This window comes from Stenella coeruleoalba (assembly GCF_951394435.1).
Source record: "Stenella coeruleoalba genome assembly, chromosome: 2".
Classification (NCBI taxonomy): domain Eukaryota; kingdom Metazoa; phylum Chordata; class Mammalia; order Artiodactyla; family Delphinidae; genus Stenella; species Stenella coeruleoalba.
The window spans coordinates 39,400,823-39,423,709 of NC_137147.1; the positions used below are offsets into that span (position 1 = coordinate 39,400,823).

Below are 22,887 nucleotides of genomic sequence, written 5' to 3' on the forward strand. Positions count from 1 at the left end.
AGTGAGGAGGAATGTTTTATGACAGGAAGGAGATTTTATAGCCCCAACCCCCCCCAAAAGCAGGCTGTTTTTGGCAAATGGCTAAACACAAATCTTTGCCAGCATTAGTAATACCTTATGCAATAGCAATCTCAGAGGGGAGGGGCTGGAAGAGCAGGGGAGGGGTGGGGAGGGAGGGAGCCCTCGGACGACCTGAACAGGAACTTTTGGCCACAATCAACAGGTCTCATCTGGTTACCTGCTCTCCCTATCCGAGCAGAAACCTGAGCCATCTAAACGGAAGTCTGAAAAAACCCAAGGACATCTATTCAGAACCACTCCCAGGCCCTCAGAATTGAATGTGAAGCTCACATCTTAGTCCTGGATTACAGTCAGTACTGCTTTGTTTTCTAATTATGTTTTGCATAATTGGGAAAAGTCTTGCTTTTCCCAATCAGATTACAAACTCCAAGGGTAGGCCTGGAATATTCCACAGCTCATTCCCAGACTACTGATCACAGGCTGGACTCAGGACAGCAACACACATCTGAGTTCCTTTCCAAGAAGGAACTTTACTGATTTCCTCCTAACGCTGCGCATGTCAGAGAAAATGTGCAAAGCATCACATTTTCCCCTAAGATATCTCCCTTTGGGAGAAGTCATTGCTACTTCCTGAACACCTACCTAGTCTGTTCCCGGTACTTGGTCTTGTAACCAAAGAGCCCAGGTTTTTCAAAACAGACATTTAAGTTGTTCACTTTGAAATATGTGAGTACTTGTCTGCGGAGACACTGTCCAAAGACTCGCCAATTTTATGTAGTAGTATTCTTCTTAATAAAGGTAATCTGTTAAATGCGTAAGAGTCATCATAACTTCCTAAGACCTTAAAAGTCAACAGAATTCACAAATCAGGGGGAAAAGTATTTTTAGCTCATGCATCTTATTTTTACTTTAGAAAGTATCACCAAACTTGTAAGCAGAAGTAGAAGATGAACATACTTTTTGAGAGGAGACTAACATTCTTCTTGCCTAAATGCTGGACTAATCTTGATCCAGTAAATAAAGTCTATTTCAGTTTGGTCACTTTCCCCAGCTCCTCAGTTTCTCTGTTAAAACACTGTTAAGGTCACAAGGTGATTGACCTTAGTCTAAACAGTTACTGACCCCGGATTTCATTCCATAAATAATCCATGCCACAACATTATACATATTCCCATATGTATATTACAGAGGCAATTAAAGACCTTTTGCAAATATAAGGTTTCATGCAGCAATGATAGTGGGGCATATTTTCCATTTCCTAGGGAACCATAGTCCATGCTGATGATCTGGTAACAAATCCAGAGTGATCAATTCTGAGGACAGAGCAAATCTGGACCTGTGGCCAAGAATGACGGATGGGCAAATACGCGATTATGCCCTTATGGAGCAATACAGCCCCCATTTGCCTCTTTCAATTTGCTTCCTTCCCCCTCCCCCGGGCACCCTTAAGGAGGTTATTTGACTGACTTTTGTCTGCCTGTTCCTAGGAAGTGGTGTAGTGTGAGGTTGAGGGACTCTGGAGCCAGGCATCCTGGGTTTGAGTCTTGGCTCAATTCTTTACTAGCTGTGTGATCTTGGGCCATTTACTTAATCACTCTGCGTATATTTCCTTATCATGAACACAGATAACGAGAGTTCCTGCCTCATGGGGAATTATGAGTGTTTCAAATATGAATTGCTTAAAACAGTGCCCACAATGCACTGAAGTGCCATGGAAGCATTAGCTATTATTTCCTCGTCAACAACAACAACAAAGAACCACATGACAGATAACAGCATGGCCGGTTACTTAAGATTTTTATGAGAATCAAAACCAATAGAGAGGATACACGGACTTTATAAATTCTAAGTAACTACGGTAAGCTTTTGAGTTTGAGGCAGGGAGGTCTATTAGGTTATTAAGTGACACATCTGGCTTATAAAGGGCTCTGCGGGGAAGAGAGCAAGAAGCCAAAGCAGCGTGCCACGCAGTGCCCCAGGCTGACGCCAACAACGAGCAAAACGTCTCAAGAACTGGTGCAACCCCATCATCCAACACCTTCGTCTCCTCTGCACGTCTTTGCTGAGACCACTTTCTGAAGCACTAAGATGTAGGAACAAAGATCTCTGTTCAGCCTCAGCAGCCCTGCCCAGCGCAACGAGAAAAGGTGGGCTTACGTTGAACTGCCAGGCAGTTCACTACAGGTGATCCATTCTTTCAATCAGACTAAGCTGGAGGAGGAGAGGGAAGTCACTAAATCCTGTTGTTGGCTATCAATACCATCGCTGTGGCTGGGGACATTTATTTCCATTCTGAAGAACCGACATGGGATCCACATCTCACAATGCAATCAGATAAAATTCCACTGGTACACCCAGTCCTCGTTTTCTACTACCCTCTCCCTGCCTAATTATCTAGGACATAAACCCAGTTATGGAGATGGGCCTCGTACATTCAACGATGTGATAAAACCCAGGTCCTGCAAGGCCACTTTTGGGAGATGTTTTTTCTAATTGTTCACTGTTTAAACAATATGGTGATAAATGAAGGTATGTTTTCAGTGTGTCTAAATCGATTAATATTTTTTAGCACGTGTTTTCACAGATGAGCAGTCAACTCCGGGTACCATTTAAGAATTTCTATCAAGGCCACTGCACTGGTGTTCACCTTCCTTTACCACAGGAAGCCAACAACGGTCACAGGTATTCAAAGGGAGGGGCAGGCAGAGAGCACAAGTTCCAAAATCCTGCCTCGGGCTGCTATTTTATGATTCTCATTTTCCCAACTAAAATGTGATCTCCAAGGCGGTGCCTCCTTGTTTCCATTTTTCTATCTTTGTATTTTTGAGTTCCCTTTGGTGCCTAACACCATGCTTTGCACCTACTGAGCCCCTAATAAATGGCTGATATTCTTTTTTTAAATAAATCTATTTATTTATTTATTTTTGGCTGCGTTGGGTCTTCATTGCTGCGCAAGGGGTTTCTCTAGTTGCGGCGAGCGGGGGCTACACTTCGTTGCGGTGCCCGGTCTTCTCATTGCGGTGGCTTCTCTTGTTGCGGAGCATGGGCTCTAGGCGCGCGGGCTTCAGTAGTTGTGGCACGCGGGCTCAGTAGTTGTGGCTCACGGGCTTGGTTGCTCTGCGGCATGTGGGATCTTCCCAGACCAGGGATTCAACCCGTGTCCCCTGCATCGGCAGGCGGATTCTTAACCACTGCACCACCAGGGAAGTCCCAATGGCTGACATTCTGAAGAGCACGCTCCCTCTGCCATCTGGTGTTGGTTTGGTCCTGAGACCCCAAAGAAGCTGGATTAAGGGAGGACGTGGGGGACTCTTAGGAAGCTGGTTGATTCTGGTTTGTGCTGGAACCCTGGCACCCATCTGGGACCTCCGGAGCAGACATGAAGCTGCCATTGCCTACTGGGGTCCTGTCTTAGAGGTGACCTAGGACCAGTACAGTACCCCAGGAACCTTTGTGGCTCTGAACACACTTTCAAGTCCACCCCGCTCCAGACATGAATCCTTCCTGTCCCATCTAGAACCAAACCAATTCCATCCAAGAGAGAAAGGTAAACTGGCCCTGCTTGGTGACTGCCTGTTCATGTTGGGCTGATAGGTGAGAGCAACCTGTGTTCCTGTAAAAGGAGGATATTAAAAATTCTGTTGCCTTCCTAAACAGGATGTATGTGAATTCAACTGACTACTACAGGACACAGTGAACCTGGGAGTGGATTCTGTCATTAAGACGGTGGCCATGAGCGGAGAGCACAGGCAGTCAGGCCGGCTGGCTGAGTGCTGCTGGGCAGTGGGCAGGCTGGCATCTTGGTGCACCAGAACCTTCTGAGGGACACACATCCTACCCTCTCCTCAGAGGCAGCACAGGGGGTCAGGTGGTCAAGTTGGAATGCAGGTACTATCTGGTGCACTGTCTAGTCAAGGGACAAGGACACTCGTTCCAAGCAAGAAAGCAAGGTTTCTTGCCTCAGCTCTGCCACCTCTCTGGGCCTCAGTTTCCTCATCTGTAAAATGATGGGATGGGACTCAGTGACATCCCCTCTCTACTGCTCACATCCAGTCAATCACTAAGAACCGACAATTTCGCCTCGTGATTATAGTTAGAATTGGATGCCTTCTCTGCACCACACTGCCATGGTCTCTGTTCAGCCCATCTCTTCCCAGGTGGATCACTGCACTGCCTAACTGGTCTCGCTTCCCCTTTTCTCCTCCATTCTCCATGCTCTACCAGTTACTTTTCAGAACTACAATTTTGATCTTGTCCCTTGAACGTCTGAAACTTTAAGAGGCTCCTGTCTGGTTGTAGCATCCGTAATGCTCCACCACTGGGCCTCCGCCGGCCCTGCCTACACTACTTCCTCCCTACACTGTCCTCGCCTGCCTCACATTCCCAGATGAGCACCGTGCTCTCTGGTGGACAAAGGCTCTCTGCGCCTAGAGCAGCGCTACTCAAAGTGTGGTCCGCGGACTGGTACTCACCTGCAAACTGCTACTGGCCCACAAGGACGTAGAAAATGAATGAAGTAGCAATGAGGTAAATAGAAAACTTGAGAATCAGCATGTAGAAACTTTTATAACTCTTCAACAGTAATTTTATGTCTGTTGAATCTAATAAAAATGTGGGTTTCTATTTATGTCTTTTTAAAAGTTCATTTTTCTAGTAATTTACTTTTATTACATTTTATACAAGTATTGGTCCTAAATGGATTGGAAAGGAAGAAAAATCCACTGGTTTACCACTGCAGATAGTTTGAGGAGCTGTGGCTAGCATCTTTCTTCCTTCTTCTCTACTGGGCTTGTCTGACCACTTCAGTCTCACTGAAGCCTCTGTGCCTCAGAAACTTCCTGCGTCCCTTCCTTGGACAAGCATGATGTCTCTCCTCTGTGCTCCAGGGGAATTCGCTGCATACTTCTAATTACAGCATTGATTGCACTGACTGTAATTGTTGTTTTCCCTGCAGGTCTCTCCCATGCTTAATTCAGCCCTCTAACCTCAGAGCAAGGTGCCTGGGCTGAGTGGGCAACTAAGTGCTGATTAAACTGAACAAGCCCTAGTTTTTTACCCTAAACTCTGGTGACATGCCCTTTACCCATACACCCCTTGAGTATAAAATTCTTCTGGCCAGTGTATCTCCCTCAAATACCTAGTTGGTGTTCTGTACATAACGGGTGCTTAGGAAATGAGGAAGAAATAATGGGAGCGCTTTCTGCATTCGGTGGTGACTTCTTCGTGCCACGCAGCCAGTTGTACTCAATACTCTGGCTCTCAATCTCGTCCTAGAGTTAATACAAGAAAGCTGGGCTTGTAGGTTACAACAGCGCATGACTAATGTGTATGCCTGGTGATTAAGCATCCTCACAACAGTGTAGTATTATAACCGGCCAAGACAAATTACCCCTGTACATTTTGCATAAAATTAAAAGGTTAGTCCGGGAAGAAAAGGAATAATAAGATTCCTGAAGTCCTTCATCATTCTGAAAAGCTCATCTGATGTTTTTTGTAAAAGGCATCTCATGGAAAACTCCAAAACCAGAAGGGACAGAATATTACAGAAGAATCGACTTAAAATCTCAGAAAGTCCTTTAAGCCAAAACTAAAGAACACAATTCCGATCATACGGGACCACTTTCTTTTTGAAAGTTGATAAATCCAAAATCGTCACTGGGAGCCAGTGGTTCTCTGCATTTTCCAGAGAAGGCAGTCTGAGAACACATTTCCTGAACCTCAGCCTCTTGGGTTCTACTCCTAGATTTTCCCTTTGAAGCCATGGAAAAATTCTCTCCCCTCCTCTCTGCTTCAGAGACCTTTCTTTTAAAATGGTTATGTAATCGCCCACGTTTTCAGGATGTAGTGTATGAAATTATCCCAAGACTTCATGAGGGCTTCTGAAGCCAGGGCTCCTAGGTTCACTTATGGTTAAGAACCAAACAAGCAAGCCCCAGAGACAGAACAAGTGATTTTTTTTTTTCCCTGTTGGAGAAGGGAGTCTTCCTCACTCAAATTAAAAATAAAGGATCAGCTGATGAAAGAAAAATCACCAACATTTAAGATCTGAAAAAAGTGATTATTTTGAAACAGAACATTCTGACTGACTGATGTAGGTAATGTACAAGCCATGGAGTTCCACCCACTCTGATGAACCCCAGTTTCACTCTGAGTTTTACGGCCGTTCTGAACAATGTGTTATCTGCCTATAGGGCCGGGGTCCCGTTGACACAGAGGTGAACTCGGAATGTTTGGTCTGGGTTACGTGACACATTCCTGGCCAGGAAGGTGGTGCTCTCTCTCCTCCTGTAACTTTCCATCAATGCAAACGAGGTCACAGAGGCCGGGAGGCAGCAGCGACAGGTCTACATGGGAGAGACTCATCAGCCGAGGCGGGGCTCGTGCTTTCTCTTCTGCAAAAAGCGTTCACACCATCCTGCTGGCACACGTCGGGGAGGCCACAGATGAGTCGAGACACCCTCCAAGCCATTGCTCTGGGGATGCCTTTTCTTCCTTGCATGGCTCAGGAGGCAAGAAGCTTCCTCTGCCCTTCCAGGCCCTCAGAGGTCAGGACTCAGGGCCATCAGAGAGGTTCTGCCTGTTCTGGGCTGGGAGTGGCCCCAGCAGCTCCTGACTTCTGGCTGGAGCCGAATGTGACAGGGGTGAGTGGCCTGAGGGCGTGTCCTTTCCTAGGGACAGCGAACATGGCCCGCCCTCTTGGAGCCACCGGGGGACGCTCTGGAGTGGGCATTCCAGAGACATCTATTCACTCTGCCTGTTGCTCACCTGCCCAGTATTGGCTCTCAGGGAGCAGAGCGACAGAATTGATCATTCTAGGTCCTAACCGGATGGAGACTGTTAACTCTCCCATTGGCTGGGGTGGGGAGAAACCCGTGGGATAGGTGAAAAGGGGAAACTCAGGGATACTATTTGCAGGGGCTCCACCTGAATCCTTAAACCGAAGTAAGACGGGAGTTCACTGAGTGGGACTACGTTGTCAGGTAAATTCCAAAGCAGCTAATAAACACAGTCTTCCTCACGTCTCTAACCACTCCTAAGTGTCTCCTTTCTGGGCCCCTCCTCCACCCTCCCTTGAAGGGTAGGCGGCTCCCTGAGGTTCTGTTCTTGGCCCTTGCCTGGGTTTATTTCCAGCACAGCTGCTAGACCATATGGCACCTTTGTGCAAATTAGAGAAAGGCACCCTTTTCTCAAGACGTGTTACCACCATTGCCTAGGAAATTCATAGTCATCACACACATTATCACAGACTCTGACGAAGGGGCATTCCCTGGAGTTGCTCAGCACACGGTCTGGCCAGTTGTGCAGTAGAAGCCCATGGATTCAAATATCACCCTGGACAGATGGCTCCCAAGTTGAAACCTCTACCCTGACACCTCTCTCTGGAGATCCAGAGATGCCTGAGAAGTCAGCCATTAACTGATTTGGGGGCAAAGCTACCAGGGATGTGTCAACCCTTCAAACCCAAAAGGATGAAACTGGACATTACCCACTGCTGTCTTCACTCAGTTAAAACTTATAAAGCAGAAACTAACACACCACTGCAGAGCAATTATACTCCAATAAAGATGTTAAAAAAAAAAAAAAGCTTTAGAGTTCTCTGCGGGAAATCTCGGAGTCATCTTGAATGCCTACTCCTTGGTCTCCATATGCAATTCACCAGGGTCCTCTCAGCTTTCCCCCCACTCCATCTCCCATCCCTCTTCTCTCTCCAACACTGGCACTGGCTTGCTTCAAGTCATGACTAGGTCTTGCCTGACTTACTCCAAGGACTCCTACCTGAACTCCTGGCTTCTGGACTCGCTCCTCTGCACTCTATTTCACACAGCACACTTATTTCCTATTAGTCTCTTTTCTCCAAAGCTTCTGATGGTTTCAACTGACAGGCCAATAAAACCCAAACCTCCTAGCCCACATCCAAAACCTTCCACGTTCTCACCCCAACTTACCTCAACTGCCACCCGCCCCCTGCTCTGGTCCCTCAATCACATTGAGTCCTCATGATTCCCCAGCACAGGACACTTCCTGCCCCCAGGCCTCTGCCCCTACTGTTCCAATTACCTGGAAAGTATTTCCGTATTTTGCTGCTAACTAAAAACCTATGGCTCAAGTGCCATCTCTTCTCCAAAGCCTCTGCATCAGAATTAACAGCTTCCTTTCCTGTGTTCTCATCGCATTCTGTTTTCGTTTCACTTTGACCATTTATGGTACCATGCCTTAAGCTGTCAACTTATGTATGTATTTGGAGCCCCCAGTAGACTAAAGCCTTGAGGGCAAGGACCCTGTTTTATGTATCTTCTGGTTTTCAGAGCCAAACCCAGTACCAAGCAGATGTGCAGGACATACTGAATGAGTAACTGAATGAGTAACTGAATGGTGGAGACGGCTCCTTCATGGTCAAACAAAGGCCACGGAAAGACTTAACGATGGTCTACTCTGAGCCTGCATGTTGCAAACCCCAGCCAAACAAGGGAAAATGAGTGCACCACAGTATGTCAGGCGGGGCGAAGGGTACTTTCCAAACCCAAAGGTCCATTTAAGACAAACATGCATTGATGCCATAACTCACAACCTGCATCAAATGTGATTCCTGGAAACCAAAAGCTCTTGGCAGGGGGCTGAGGCTTGGCACCTTGGAAGAGAGTTGGCAGGGCTTGGGGTTCTTTCTGAAGTTCCCTTCTGCCTCTGCACAGCTCTCCAGACCCTGGACTGACGCAGCCCTACCGCCCATGTTAATAACACATTACAGGAATCTGGGCATGACTCAGAATAATGCTCACCTTGGGAAGGTGAGAACGTGGATGGGAAAGAAGTACCGCCAAATGGGATGCTTACGAATCTAATTAGTAGCACCGTCTTGAGAGCAGAGCAAAAAAACTGACTATACGTTCTGAGTGCAGTAATACCCTCAAGCTCCACTCTTTGAGACACATTTACAGACATGAGAAATCCATCTAAGAAAGACCATTTACAACATAGGGTCTCACGTGTGAGACAAACCCAACCACCTGACCAGCATTTTTTCACCTTTATCCTATGTAATGCCAAACCTCCTCTTATCTGAGATTGGGTTCCCCCATTTGGGTGAAAGAAGTGACCAGGAGCACAAATCTACCAAGACAGAAACTGGGGAGGGGTAGACTGACTTTGCTTTTCTGACACAGTGGAAAATGTGGGTGTCTGCACATACCACTGCCCTTATATTCTGTCCTCACGCAGAAGCCTGACTAGCACAGAAAAAAAAAAGGAAGAGCTTTCAAAGTCAGCTGATCATACGCTTTTCTGGCCATCTAGATTCTTGCTTCCTGGATAGATGTCACTAGGATGGCCTTAATAATATCATTAACCAAGCCATCCTCCATCACTGTGCCTAGAGAGTGGGAAAAAAACCACACCCCTATCAATACCTAGAGAAGAACAAGACTCCAACCTCTGTATTACCTTGATGCTAAGATCTGTGCCCACTCCATCCCCTTTAATGATTTTGCAACAGGGGAGTTTCTTGAAACTAACGACAAAAAAACTTGCCAGTTGCCAGTATCCTCATTTTCATCATATCAGATACCATCAGCATCTTGTGATCTCTGGTTACTTGGAATCAAGGATATACAGTAATTTTCAGTAGGCATTCCCCTTGTCAATAGCTGTGTTAAAGGCTGGGGGAACCAAAGGGAAGGAGCTACTAACAGGGAAATTACGACTTATGCATATTGATTCACCTTCAAAGAAAACAGAGTCTAGGTAATTCCATTTGAAGACACCAGTGCCTTAAAAGAGGCTTTGTGGAAGGCCACTGGCTGCAGGAACTTTCCTACTGCATTAAATGTCTGTTCAGGAGGAGTCACTGTGTGGCCAAAGGGAATAAGAGGCAGTCAGGTTCCTTCTTAGGGGTTGTCTTTTTTCTTTCTTTCTTGGTCTGAGAAAGAGCCCCATGGAGCCATAAGGCAGGTGACTGATAGCCTCTCCCATCCTGCATGAAAGTCTCGGTTAAGGATAGTGTCTGGTTTTCTAGGAGACTCACTCTTGGCACTGAAGAGAAATTTTCTGGGAGAGTGGCAGGGGGTGGGTGATGGCTAAAGAAGAAGGGAAGATGAGCTTTCCAGAAGACAGCCCACTCAAGAAGCCAAGGCGTTCAGACTTGGCTTGGGAGGGTCATCATCGCCCACTCGAAGGAGCCTGCAGTCCAGGGCTGGCATGTATGGTAACACCACGTACCCCCCCGACAACCCCCAGCTGGGGCTGGGAAACTTCCACAGCCCCTCTGATTGGAGGCCCGGGGCCACAGCGTGGTGGAGTTCCTCCTGCTGACTCACGGGAGCTCCACAGAAGTGTGTAGAAATTCCATGATGAAAGATGATCTTTGTGACACTTCTGCCAGTGCTGGGATATTCCATCAGATTTCCTAGAGCAGAGTCTGGCCGCCATCCAAACTCTGGAGGGATGGCTCAGTGTTTCCAAAGTGAGGTGGAAAAGCTCCCTGTGGTTGTAACATTCTAATACATACTGCCCTCGTTTCCTCTGAGGACCCACAAGGGGACCTACTGCAATGGAAGACTGAACCAGGCCTGTGGGCACTGATGTGGAGCTAAAGGACATCTGGGAGTTTTGGAGGAAGTGAATGAGTGGCCAGGGCCCGATGTGGTCTGGCCTTGGGTTCCTTGTTTTTCTTTTTTAAACTGAACTTTAGTTGTACAGACACATGAGTTCTATTTGGTTAGAACTGTGGGACTGTAGTGTCCCCTTTGGTCCCTATTCTGAAGCTATTTGAGTCTGAGACCCCGTTCAGCAACAAAAGAAGTGGACAGAGAGGTAGCTGTCTGTCTCTCTCATCTCCCCTTTCTTTAGCTCTATCGAGTAAAACTAAACATGAAAAATGCACTTATTTCCTTCCATGTCATTTTCAAGAGCAATTACTTTTACTTTTTTATATGCTTACACTAGAATACATGCTTCCTGTAGGCAGGGTCCTGGCCTATCTTGGTCACTATGATATCCTTAGACACAAAGTAGGTCTCAATGAATATCTGCTGCATGAATAAATGACTTAACAGATGCATAAATAAATAGATGAATGTGGACCTGTAAAGTTATGACTACTGACAAATTTATCTCTCATGCAAATATATTAAAGTATCATGCAAAGGACATAACACATGGGACTCAGGGGAAAAGCAATTTTCTTCCATGTGTCTTTCAAATGAAGATAGTGACCAATGCTAAAAAGATACTTTTAAACGGTTAATAACTAAATTTCCAATTCATGGCCTGGGAGAGAATAGTCCATGAAAAGAAAATGCTGGGGGAATTCCTTTCCTACAGAAGAGGGACCCTCTAAACTTCTAAAACATATCCTCTTTTCTTTGGTTCTGCCATCTCACAGAAAAAAAAGAAAAAGTTGTAGAATGTGGACACCTCTTTGTAGGGTGACTGTGCAATGTATTGTCCAAAATGGGCCTCTGAGTAAAAGGGGGGCGCTATTCAGGGGGAATCACAGGAGCAGACTGGGGCTTCCCTGGGAAAACTAAGATACGGGGCTGACCTACCTCTTCACCATGTAAGCTACCCACTCAGAGTTAAAGCAATTTCTTGAAATTCTTCTCTTGAAAGTGCTTGTCCTTTCCTGAATTCTTCTCATCTTAACTCTTTGCTGAGTTGTTATCTTGAGAACTCATTCTTAGGAAGTACAGTATCTTGAGCTTCTCTGGGAAGTTATCAGTTCTAGAGTTAACTCTTTACACAGCAGGTGTGACCCAGGCCACCCTTCCTGGATCACGTATCAAGTGAGATACTATGAAAATGCTCTGCAGAGTAAGCCCTCGATGCTTCCTCTTTCTTTTCATGCAAACAGAACATAAAAATATACCATAGCTGCAGCAAACTGAACAAAGCCCAGCGGCCCCTCAGACAGGCTTCGGAGGGAACGTGCTTTTTAACATACTCACTTCCTTTGGTAGTGCCACAGCACAAAGATTACACTCAGCCTTCCCAGCCATAAAAGCTTCAGTTTTTCCCATTCTTGCTGCCAAAGCTGAAATGCCAAGAAATGCTGGGAACTGTGATTATACACACTTCATATTTTACACTCTGAAACTCCAAGGAATAAGCTGTGGAGAACAGAGTCTTATTTCTTAAATGGCAGCTGAACAGATAGGGCACTCAAGCTTTGCGGAGCGCGGCTGAGTATTTGCATGGGGAGAAACAAACAGAGACCTCACAGATTTTTCCCGTCTGTGTGGACCTTCCTGGCATGTGGGGCAGACGTTGGCTAGCTTTTCTCATTTCTTTCTTTTTTGCTATTTTCTAACTTTCTGAATGACTCATCCAGATTCTTACGGGGAAAAAAAAAAAATCAATGCCACACATATAAGTCAGTCATAAGGAAACTCAGCAACTGCCTCTGACAGGTTTGAACCTGTCTCTTTACAGACAAGAAAACAAAGGCCCAAACTGAATCCTCCTTTTTTTAGAGTAGCAATAAAGCGGCCAGCCTGACGGCATTTAGATCTCAGGTTTGCTTTGTCAAAATTTTCCTCCCAAGCTGTAAGTTAAGTCTTAAGTTAATTTCTCCGCTACAGAGTATTTTTCTGAATTCCAGCATCCAGTGTAGGAATTAGAACAAACACACACTAACCAAAAAAACTGGTCTTCCTTCCTCCCTCCCTCCCTCCCTTCCTTCAAGAATTAACACAAGAGCCCTGGGTACCTCACTCAGGAAGGGCTCATGATGGCAAGAGCTGTTCTTCTAAAGGGTGAATTTCATGACTCACTTATCACCTGCTTTCCTCTATTGCCCCCTCCCATTTCTTTGTCAAAGGAGTGTTAAAATCCTCACTCAGGGCAAACTTGGGAGGGGCCGGCTTCTCACTGCTTGGATTAAACGAAGATTTAACACCCGCTCTTGCTTAATTCACAAGATCTGGAAGGCTTCCACATGTTTACAGAGCATAAGAGCTCACGTCTGATTTTTTTTCCTCCCTTTGCCAGTGCCTGCTCCAGTGCTTTGCAGAGAAAGGGGTTTGAGAAGCTGCTGGTAAATGACCACTGTGCACCAAAGCAAAGCGAGCACCACGCAGGCAGCGTGGACATGAGTGCCGCTGCTCCTTAATCCCGTGATAAACATAACCACTGATGCAGCTGCACGACGTGTAGGGCTGGAAATAAATTTCTCTTTGTAGCTATATAACTGCAATAAACTTTTATAAGCCTGTTGCATGATCTCCACAGACCTGCACAGTTTCTCCAACAAGAGCAGAATTCTTTGCAGGTTTGAATCCTCACCCACAGACCCTGCTTGGAAAAGAGGAGGAGTCTCAAAACTGCTAGCTTTTTTACAGGAGTTTAGAGCTGGTCTTTCAAAAGGCTTAGGAAATCTTCAAGTGTATCCTATAGCACCATTTGTTTTTCGATAGGAAACATAGAGCTTGTGTATATGTAAACCATTTCTGGCAGGACATACAAGAAATGGGTAACTGGTTGCCTTGAGAAAGAGAAATCAGGAAGCTGGACTTAGCTTTCACTGTAATCTTTTTAGAATAGCTCAATATTTCTTTTTTTTATCATATGTATGCATTAACTCATCTAATTAAGTTACATCGACACTGCTCTTTAGTCAATAACTAATACCCTGTTGATACCCATCTTCATATCATTTATCTCTCCCAATGTGTTCCTCTGGACAAGCTCAGTAGCTAGAAATAAAACAGAAATGAAGAGAAGAAAGAAGAAATATTGCTATACCATGTGCCAGAAATGGAGGGATACCAAATGAAAATGAACAAGGAAACCAAAGCTCTGGATGCCAAGCCCTGATAGAGCCATGACAAATGAGAGAAAGAGCCTGAGGATCTTGGCTCTTCATCCTGCACCCCCTGGAAAACATCCCTTCCCTTGCTGACAATTCCCTTTCACTCCCTACTGACTGATTTCTCCTCTTCCTCTGCCCATCCCCCACTCCTTTTGCTTATTTCATTTAAAAATATTGGTTCTCAAAAATCACAAAGGTAACACATTCTCACTACAATCAGTGTGATACAATATGAAGATACCTATCGAAAAATTAATAACTGTCCACCCCATCCCAAACTTGTTTTGTATCTGCTCTCCCACAACTTCTTCCATGCACATATCTATGTACAGTTGGGTTTTGCTACCTTTTTTATTTTTAAGCAAAAAATGGGACTTAAATGAGCATATGAACCATTTAACTTATTTTTCTCACTGATTTATCTATCAGGAAAAAACCACCCAGGTGAATAAATGTAAATCTAACTCATTCACTCTTTCAATAGTTGTATAATATTCTGCAGGGTATACTGTAATTTATTTAACCTTTCCTTATGAAATCTGTCCACCTCTTAAATGGGTTCACTATTCAAGTTTCTTCCCTGGGTCATTTTCTTCTTTATAACTGATAACATGTATGGAGAATTAACTGATACCAGATATGGGGATAAACAAGCAGCATGAATTGAATTCTCAAAATAACCTCATGGGATAAGCAGAACTGTCATCCCCATGTTATAGATTAGGAAACTGAGACTTAGAGGAATTAAAGAGTTTACCCAGTATCACAGAGCTAGTACACTGTGGAGGTAAGTTTCAAATCCAAGTTTGATTCCAAAGCCTTGCTCTTAACTGTAAGTCAATACTGCCTCATTTGCACACTGTTGCCACGCAATCAACCTGGAGCCTATGGCCACTGTCTTCAGCGTTAGCCTGGTATTTACAACTTTGAGATGGGTCAGTTGACTAGGCGTTCCACAGGTACCTCTAACTCGAGGTGTTCAGGTCTTCATCTCCCCCATCCCCACACCTGTGCTCATCCTCTGCCTCATCTTTGCAAAAGGAAACTCTGAAGAGCCTATTTTTTTTTTTCCTTTGCGGTACGTGGGCCTCTCACTGTTGCGGCCTCTCCCGTTGCGGAGCGCAGGCTCTGGACGCGCAGGCTCAGCGGCCATGGCTCACGGGCCCAGCCGCTCCACGGCATGTGGGATCTTCCCGGACTGGGGCACGAACCCGTGTCCCCTGCATCGGCACGCGGACTCTCAACCACTGCGCCACCAGGGAAGCCCTGAAGAGCCTATTCTAAAGTCACATCAACAATCAACTTCCCACCATGCCTGCTGCCCCTATAATCAGCATCAACAAAATTCAGTTAAAGCCCAAGTCTTATTTAAGAGGAATAACGTGAGCTATTAACATCACAACTCACTTTAGTTAACCAATTACTAGTTATGATGCTGCTGATCTTACTAGAGAAGAATGCAACACATCAAACAGATACTGAATCAAGAATGAAAAATTACATGGATGGCTTATGATTGCTCAGAAATCAGTGATTGCAAAAAGATAACCAGAATGAACAATATCACACTAATCACATTTCCTTCTTTGGCAGGTAAACTACGTTGGAAGAACCAGATTGCCTCCAAATATCTAAAAGGCTTTCTTGTAGAAGATTTGTGTTTTTTCAGTTTCCTCCTTATAGGTGGTTCAGAACCAGTGAATGGAAGATACTGAGAGATACTGTTTGGGTCAATACAAAGGTGAAATTTCCAAGTCATTGATGCCTAAAAGTGGAGGGAACAAGTTCCTTTTTGTTTGGAGGTGTTTAAATATAGACAAAATGACCACTCAGCAGGCTATTAGGTATTCATGCTTTGAAAAAGAAGGGTATATAACTGTGAACTCCCTTCCAATCCCAAGGTTCAAAAATCGTGTCAGTGGGACATGGATCAGGGAAGTATCAAGAATGTACCACAGAGATTCTATATGTGAAAAAGCAGGTTTGGAGGGATATTCTGAAGGTTGGAGGAGCAGTGCCAAGGGAGGAAAGAGAAATGAAAGGTCATACAGTCAAACTGCCACCTTCCCATTTTGAGCACCATGCACGCACTTTGGGAACCGGATCCCTCAGTGACGTCATTCTCCAAGGTGTGGGGCAGTTTGCCTGTCAGTTTCACTCCCTTTTCTTTGCAGCTGAACCCAGAAATTCATCAGTGTCTGGGCATTTTGGCCAAATGGTAACAGGGTGCTTGCACCAAGTTATATTTCTTCTTAGGAAGTTTGCTGATAAGTAAAATTTGACATTTGCAAGACAATGGAAAAAATTCCACCTTCAGGCAGACTATTTATCAAAAGGCAAACAGTAATAATACCACGTTCCGCTTAGCTATTTCTCCTGCCAGGCTTAAGTACTGGGATCCAGGAGGAGGATTTGGTCTCAACACAACTGGAAAACATACCCTCCAAGACTAACATACACGGCTCAGTGAGCCAAAAGAATGACAATGCCCTCATCTAATCCACAGCTGTTCTCTCGCGTCAGTCCATGGTGTGTTCAACTCCAGCAGGTACTATTCTCCTCAGGGCTGAAATTATTTCCAGGTAGATTTTGTACTATCAAGTAGTTGCAAAGCACCTTGCTTCACATAATAGGAAATGTTGAAAATTGAATAAACGTATGAATGAACCACTGCGATGGACTGAATGGCTGCATACCTCCCAAATTCATATGTTGAAGCCCTGACCACCCCATATTTGGAGATGGGGCCTCTGGGAAGTAATTCAGGTTAGATACGGTCATGAGGGTGGGTCCCCCATGATGGGATTTGTGCCAGAGACGTTAGAGAGCTTGCTTCTCGTCTCTTCTCCACCAGGCATGTGAAGATACAGCAGGAAGGTGGCTGTCTGCAAACCAGGAAGACAGGCCACACCAGACACCAAAATGGCCAGCATCTTGCTCTTGGACTTCCCAGATTCTACAAGTATAGACATAAATTTCTGTTGTTTAAGTCATCCAGTCTATGGTGATCATTATGGAAGCCTGAGTAGACTAGGATGATGACTCACAGACAAGGAGTGATCACAGCCTGAAGGCCAAGGCTTGACAGAACTTAACTGGTACAGCAGCAGCAAGGTACCTATTTTTGATATAATCACGTTGCAAAACTCGTATTGGGGTATATTCAATATCATATTTGAGATTCCCTTTTGAAAATAATATTTTTAATGATTAAAAAGACAATGTTTGTTCAATGTAGAACATTTGAAAAGCATTAAAAGGGAAATAAAAACCACCTACATTCCCTCAGATACTCAGACAACCACTGTTGATGTGCTGATAAACATCCTCTTGAATTATTTTCTCTACAGAGAATAAAGCTGACAAGGAATGAGGTCTTCTGGGGGGCTTCTTCTGAACCATGACCATCACTGCACTCACAAAGTCACCCTAAAGAACCCCATCCTCTTATACTCACAAGGACATTGCTGAGAAGTGGTTTTGTTTTCAGGATCCTAATATGGATATGCACATCCTATACTATCTATATAGAATCAACACTGGTTGCCTATAGGGGTGATTAGGGATTAACTGAAAGGAGCACAAGGAAACTTTCTGGGATGATGGAAACGTTCTATCTGTTATTTAGAGAATTGATTACATATTGTATACACTCATCAAAACCTATCAAATTGTACACTTAAGATCTACAGGGGTGGGGGTGGCGTGAAGTGGAAAGACAAATACAACCCACTGGGTAACACCAATACTCATCATTAAAACATGTGCTTTGATGCATTTTTCCAAAGAATGTTCAAAAGGTGAACATTACTGAGCATGTACTACATACCAGGCTCTGGGCTAAAGGCCTCACATGCACCACTCAGGTGTGCATTTCTAGGATCTGCATTTTATCAATGAAGAAACTGAGGCTTATAGCGGTTACGTAACTTGCTCAAAATTCCACAGCTCGGAAGTGGCAAGGCAGAACTGGAACCCAGGTCCCTCAAACCCCAGGAAAAAAAGTTATAATAACACGCATGCCTTTTGACTCAGCAGTAATACCTCCAGGAATCCGTTCCAAGAAAAGAATCAAAGACTGATCCAAACAGATGTGTACAAGGATATAATAAATTCACCATTATTAATAAATCAACTTAAAGGTACTATAAATTAAGTAGGTCCATATGGTAGACCACTCTGTATCATGTAATATTAGGTTTAAAAGAGAATGTAAATGACTTTCATGATAGGGGAAAATGGTCATGACAAATTAAGTGAAAAAAAAATCAGGTTAAAAATGTATATACAGTATGACCTCAATTTTGTTTCTTTTTTTTTTAAAGTAAATACATTTTAAAACTCTAAGGAAATATATCTGAAGAAAATGATTATCTTTCAGTGGTAGGGTTATAGGTTATTTAATTTTAAATTTTCAACAGTTACTATATGTTACTTTTGTAATTAGAGAAGAATCAATTTTATTTTAAAAATAAAAAACACGGGGAAAATCATTGCTCTCACTAACGAATGTATACCCGTATACCCAAGACTGTATATACACATCTTTATGAGAAAAATATCTTTGTACAGCCCCTTAATAATTTTAGGGTATTGATGATATTCGATAACTTACACATAACTGTAAAAAAAGTGAAATCACCAGGATTTCTAACATAGTCATATAGGTAAAATATACATGATAGGTTTAAGGAACTTACAAAACAATGTCTGATTTGTAAAAATGATCTTGAAGAAGATTTTACCTTTCCTTTTAGCAGAAAGGCATAAAAAAATGGAACAGATTACTGTTGAAGTCCTCTGAACATAGCAGACAGACCTGATGTAAATCTCAGAGGAATTAGAATCACCTAAAGCAGAAAAGTATACAACTTAAGTTTTCTACAAATTCTATGGATCTAAGTCATCCAGTGTAGAAGGGTCGTGGCAGAGACCACCACTGTTTCTCAAACCCAAGTACCGTACAGCTCCTTTTGAAAGAACATGTGAAGAAACACTGATAGACATGTCTTTTCCTATGAAATATCTTTCACTTGAGAATTACAATTACAAGGAAGAAATTTTTTCTTTATAGTGAGTGAAAGATGTATGTTATCATCAAAATGAAAATCCAAAATTTTTAAATCCGTAAGAATTAAAACGATCATTTGAAAAATACTATTATGGATGCTCAAACATTCTTCTCAGTAGGTCAAATTCTCAAAAGGCATTCATTTATAAAAAAAAAAAAAAAACGACCTTGATTTCTCAGCAAATCATGGGTTTGGACCAGTATAATAGTGGTGATAGATACTGAGTTAAAGAGGCATGGTTCCTGCTCTCACGAGGCAGCCCATACGCAGAGAGGCATAGGCCAGGAAGGATGCTGAGGGAAGGGTATTACAGGACACGGTGCAAGCAGAGAGGGTGGGCATCCAACCCAGACGGAGATGGGGGGCAAGGGGGTCCAGGAGAATTTCCCATTAGAGGTGGCAATCTAAGCAGAGACTGCAGGGATCAGCAGGCATTCCCTTGGCAGAGAGAGGGAGAAGCGTTCCAGGCAAAGGGAAATGCATGTCCCAAGGCCTGGAGGATGGAGGAACTGGCACCTTCCTGGATTCAAACCTGAGGTGGGATGATAGAGTTCCACCACAGGCTGCATGACCTTGAGAGAGTTACTTCCCAGAGCCTCAAGTTTCCTTATCTGTAAAAGAAGGTTGACACCATTTCCTTGGAGAGATGTCATAAGAAGGCAATATTAAATAGGTACAACTCCTTTACAGAGGTGTTTGTCCTCATGAGATAAATGCTCAGCACACATGGCTATTATTCTGTGTGGCAGAATCAGGGAGAGAGCTCGGATCATCTCCTCCGCTCTGCCCCATACCTCTCTGTCCAGCCATCCTTGACCTCGAAGAGCACATGCCCCTCCCACAGTGTCCCTGCCGTTCCTTCCACCCAGAATGCTTTTCCCCCCGTTATTCATAGAGAGCCTGTTTCCTCGCATCCTTAGGTCTCTGCTCATCTGCTCAAAGAGCCCTTACAAGAGAAGCCTTTCTTAATCCTCTGTGTAAACAGTAAAACCATTGTCCTCAAACTTTATCTTCCCTGACATAGCTTTTTCTCCACGGAGTTTATCACCCCGACACTCAACATACTTGTTGCTTGTCTGACTACCTGTGCTAGAATTTAAGCTCCTGGAGGGTGGCGTAGCTTTATTTCCAGAGCTTTGAACAGTGCCTGGCCCACAATGTGTACTCAACACCTAAGTGTGAAAGGAATGAGTAAGTAACCCAAGCTAGAGGGCGAGGCCTTCCTTTATTCTTCTTTTAGTCTCTGAAGGTGTGACATAAAGCTTTGCATTAAGTAGGCATTTGTTTAACTGTACAACTGAATCACTTTTTACAAATGGCAGTGTTCATCTGGTACCTAAAGATCAACGATTATATTTTTAGAGCTTAGCAAATGAATCCAAGATTGTGTTTAATTATAATGAAGCAGTAGATTGCTGGATCAATTTGGTGGGGAATACAGCAAGACTGGTGGTCTGATTTCATTAGCCAGTGGAATCAATTAACACATGTATCAATTAGTCCCAAATAACCACAGCCTTTGTTCATGCAAAGGTCAAACACGGATGATGTATGCCAGGATCAGTATTCTGATCTAATAAGTGAAGTGCAGAAACAAAGTGTTTCAGGGCTGAAATTTCTTTCTGTCATTAATCTGGATCCTTGGAGAAACTGTACCAGGATATTTACTCCAGTGATGGTCCAAAAATGTTCTTGAATCGCCCCTCAAATGAACAAAAGAAAATTTTGCTTCAATACCAGAAAAAGTAAACTCAAAATGAGTTCGACTGTTTCCCCTATACATTAGAGAGGCAGCTGACATTTAAACAAGATGCAACAGTATAGTCTTCAAGTTTTACAATATGTCCCCAGCGCTCCAGGGCTTCCTAAGGCAACTATCTTAAGGACTTATGATAACTACATGGTAACTATATTAACTATACATGATATCAAAATATGGCTAAAATGCAAAGAAAATTATTTGGCTTGAAAGGAAAGCATAATCAGATTTAGTTTACTGTAAAAAGATTGGTCCCCTTTCAGCTTTTGGCTCAGAGGAGGCCAGGGCGCAACTTTCTTCATTCATCCTGAATCCCGGTTCATCTGACACCAGCTGCCTCCACCATGCTGCCTAAGTTCGACCCCAATGAGATCAAAGTCGTATACCTGAGGTGCATTGATGGGGAATTTGGTGCCACACCTGCTCTGGTCCCCAAGATCGGCCCCCTGGGTCTGTCTCCAGAAAAGGTTGGTAATGGGCTTCCCTGGTGGTGCAGTGGTTGAGAATCTGCCTGCTAATGCAGGGGACATGGGTTCGAGCCCGGGCCTGGGAGGATCCCACATGCCGCGGAGCAACTAAGCCCATGAGCCACAACTACTGAGCCTGCGCGTCTGGAGCCTGTGCTCCGCAACAAGAGAGGCCGCGATAGTGAGAGGCCTGCGCACTGCGATGAAGAGTGGCCCCCGCTTGCCACAACTAGAGAAAGCCCTCACACAGAAACGAAGATGCAACACAGCAAAAATAAATTAATTAATTAATAAACTCCTACCCCCAACATCAAAAAAAAAATGTTTGGCATTTAAAACAAAAAACAACAACAACAAAAAAAGATTGGTAATGACGTCACCAAGGCAACTGGTGATTGGAAGGGTCTGAGGATTACAGTGAAACTGACCATTCAGAACAGACAGGCCCAGATTAAGATGGTACCTTCTGCCTCTGCCTCTGGTCATCAAAGCCCTCAAGGAATCACCAAGAGACAGAAAGAAGCAGAAAAACATCAAACAGAGTGGCAGCATCACTTTTGATGAGACTGTCAACATTGCATGACAGATGTGGCATCTATCTTTAGCTAGAGAACTCTTTGGAAGCATTAAAGAGATCCTGGGGACTGCCCATCTGTGGGCTGCAATGTTGACGGCTGCCCCCTCACAACATCATAGATGACATCAACAGTGGTGTGGTGAAATTCCCAGCTACAAGAACTACAAAGAAAAATAATTTAATAAAGGATTATTTGACGATCCCCATGCCTCCAAAAAAGATTGGTCTTCAGAGGGTTGATTTTTACAAGCCACAACTCCAATTTCTGTGAAGAATTCTCTATTTTTGAGGACGCATCACGAGCAAAGTTTCAGCTCAAGCCTATGCTACAGAGAAAGTGCAAATCTGCTGATAGCATGTATGCAAAGAATAATCTCTATCGACGTGGCATGTTTCAAGGAGCTTTCACATTTCCACCTGACTGGAGCTTCATCAACACCCTACAGGAAAGCTATGTCAATGGTACCCCATTGGACAGAAGGGCAAACGGGCTCAGAGTGTTCAGCCACCCACCCACATCCTCAGGACCAGTATGAAGCAGGGCTGGGACTAGCACCTAGGTCCTTCTGAAAACCAGGCCCAGCATTCTTTCAGTTCAAAGAATATATGCTGCCTCTCAAACTTACTTTAAAATAAGTGATGCTTTTCTATTTTTTTTGTAGCATTATATTTTAAATGGAATTTTACTTTGGGGACACGTACTCTAAATGATGCAGTATATCAGTATTTTGTGTAACCACACAGCCAAATTTAGGCGGCTTCCCAATGGGGCCTGATTCCCTAGGGTTCTGTCTTTAGCTCAGTGTTCCATTTAAGACACTGTTGTTGGATGATCTCATCCAGTCCTATGATCTGAACTAACAGCTATGTCCTGATGACTTCCAAATATTTAGTTCCGGCCCCCCTTCACTGGGCTTCAGACTCAAACCCATCTGCCCATTTAGCATTTCCACTGGAATGTGTCTCAAGTACCTGACATCTTATGTTTCTAGTTCTCATCTTCATCTTCTGCTGAGATCTCTTCCAAGGCTCATGGTCTCTCCTAGCTAACGGTACCATCCATCATCTATTCAAACTTCTAACTAAATACCTAGCAATGACCCCAGGTTTCTCATTCATGCCCTGGGTCCACCTAGTCACTAAGCCCTGTCTGTTCTACTTGCTGGTATCTCATAAACGTATGCCTTTCT

The 22,887-nt window shown here is 44.1% G+C and overlaps 1 protein-coding gene and 1 pseudogene across 3 annotated transcripts in view; one reads left to right on the forward strand and one right to left on the reverse strand.

The window, feature by feature from the left end:
- The window catches only part of PRKCH (protein kinase C eta), a 221,954-nt gene that overhangs the window by 32,680 nt on the left and 166,387 nt on the right, over positions 1-22,887 (reverse strand). The window lies entirely within an intron of this gene.
- On the forward strand, positions 20,899-21,968 carry LOC307181841 (large ribosomal subunit protein uL11-like; annotated as a pseudogene). Its single transcript has 2 exons — positions 20,899-21,120; positions 21,484-21,968. The product of its transcript is annotated as a large ribosomal subunit protein uL11-like (transcript).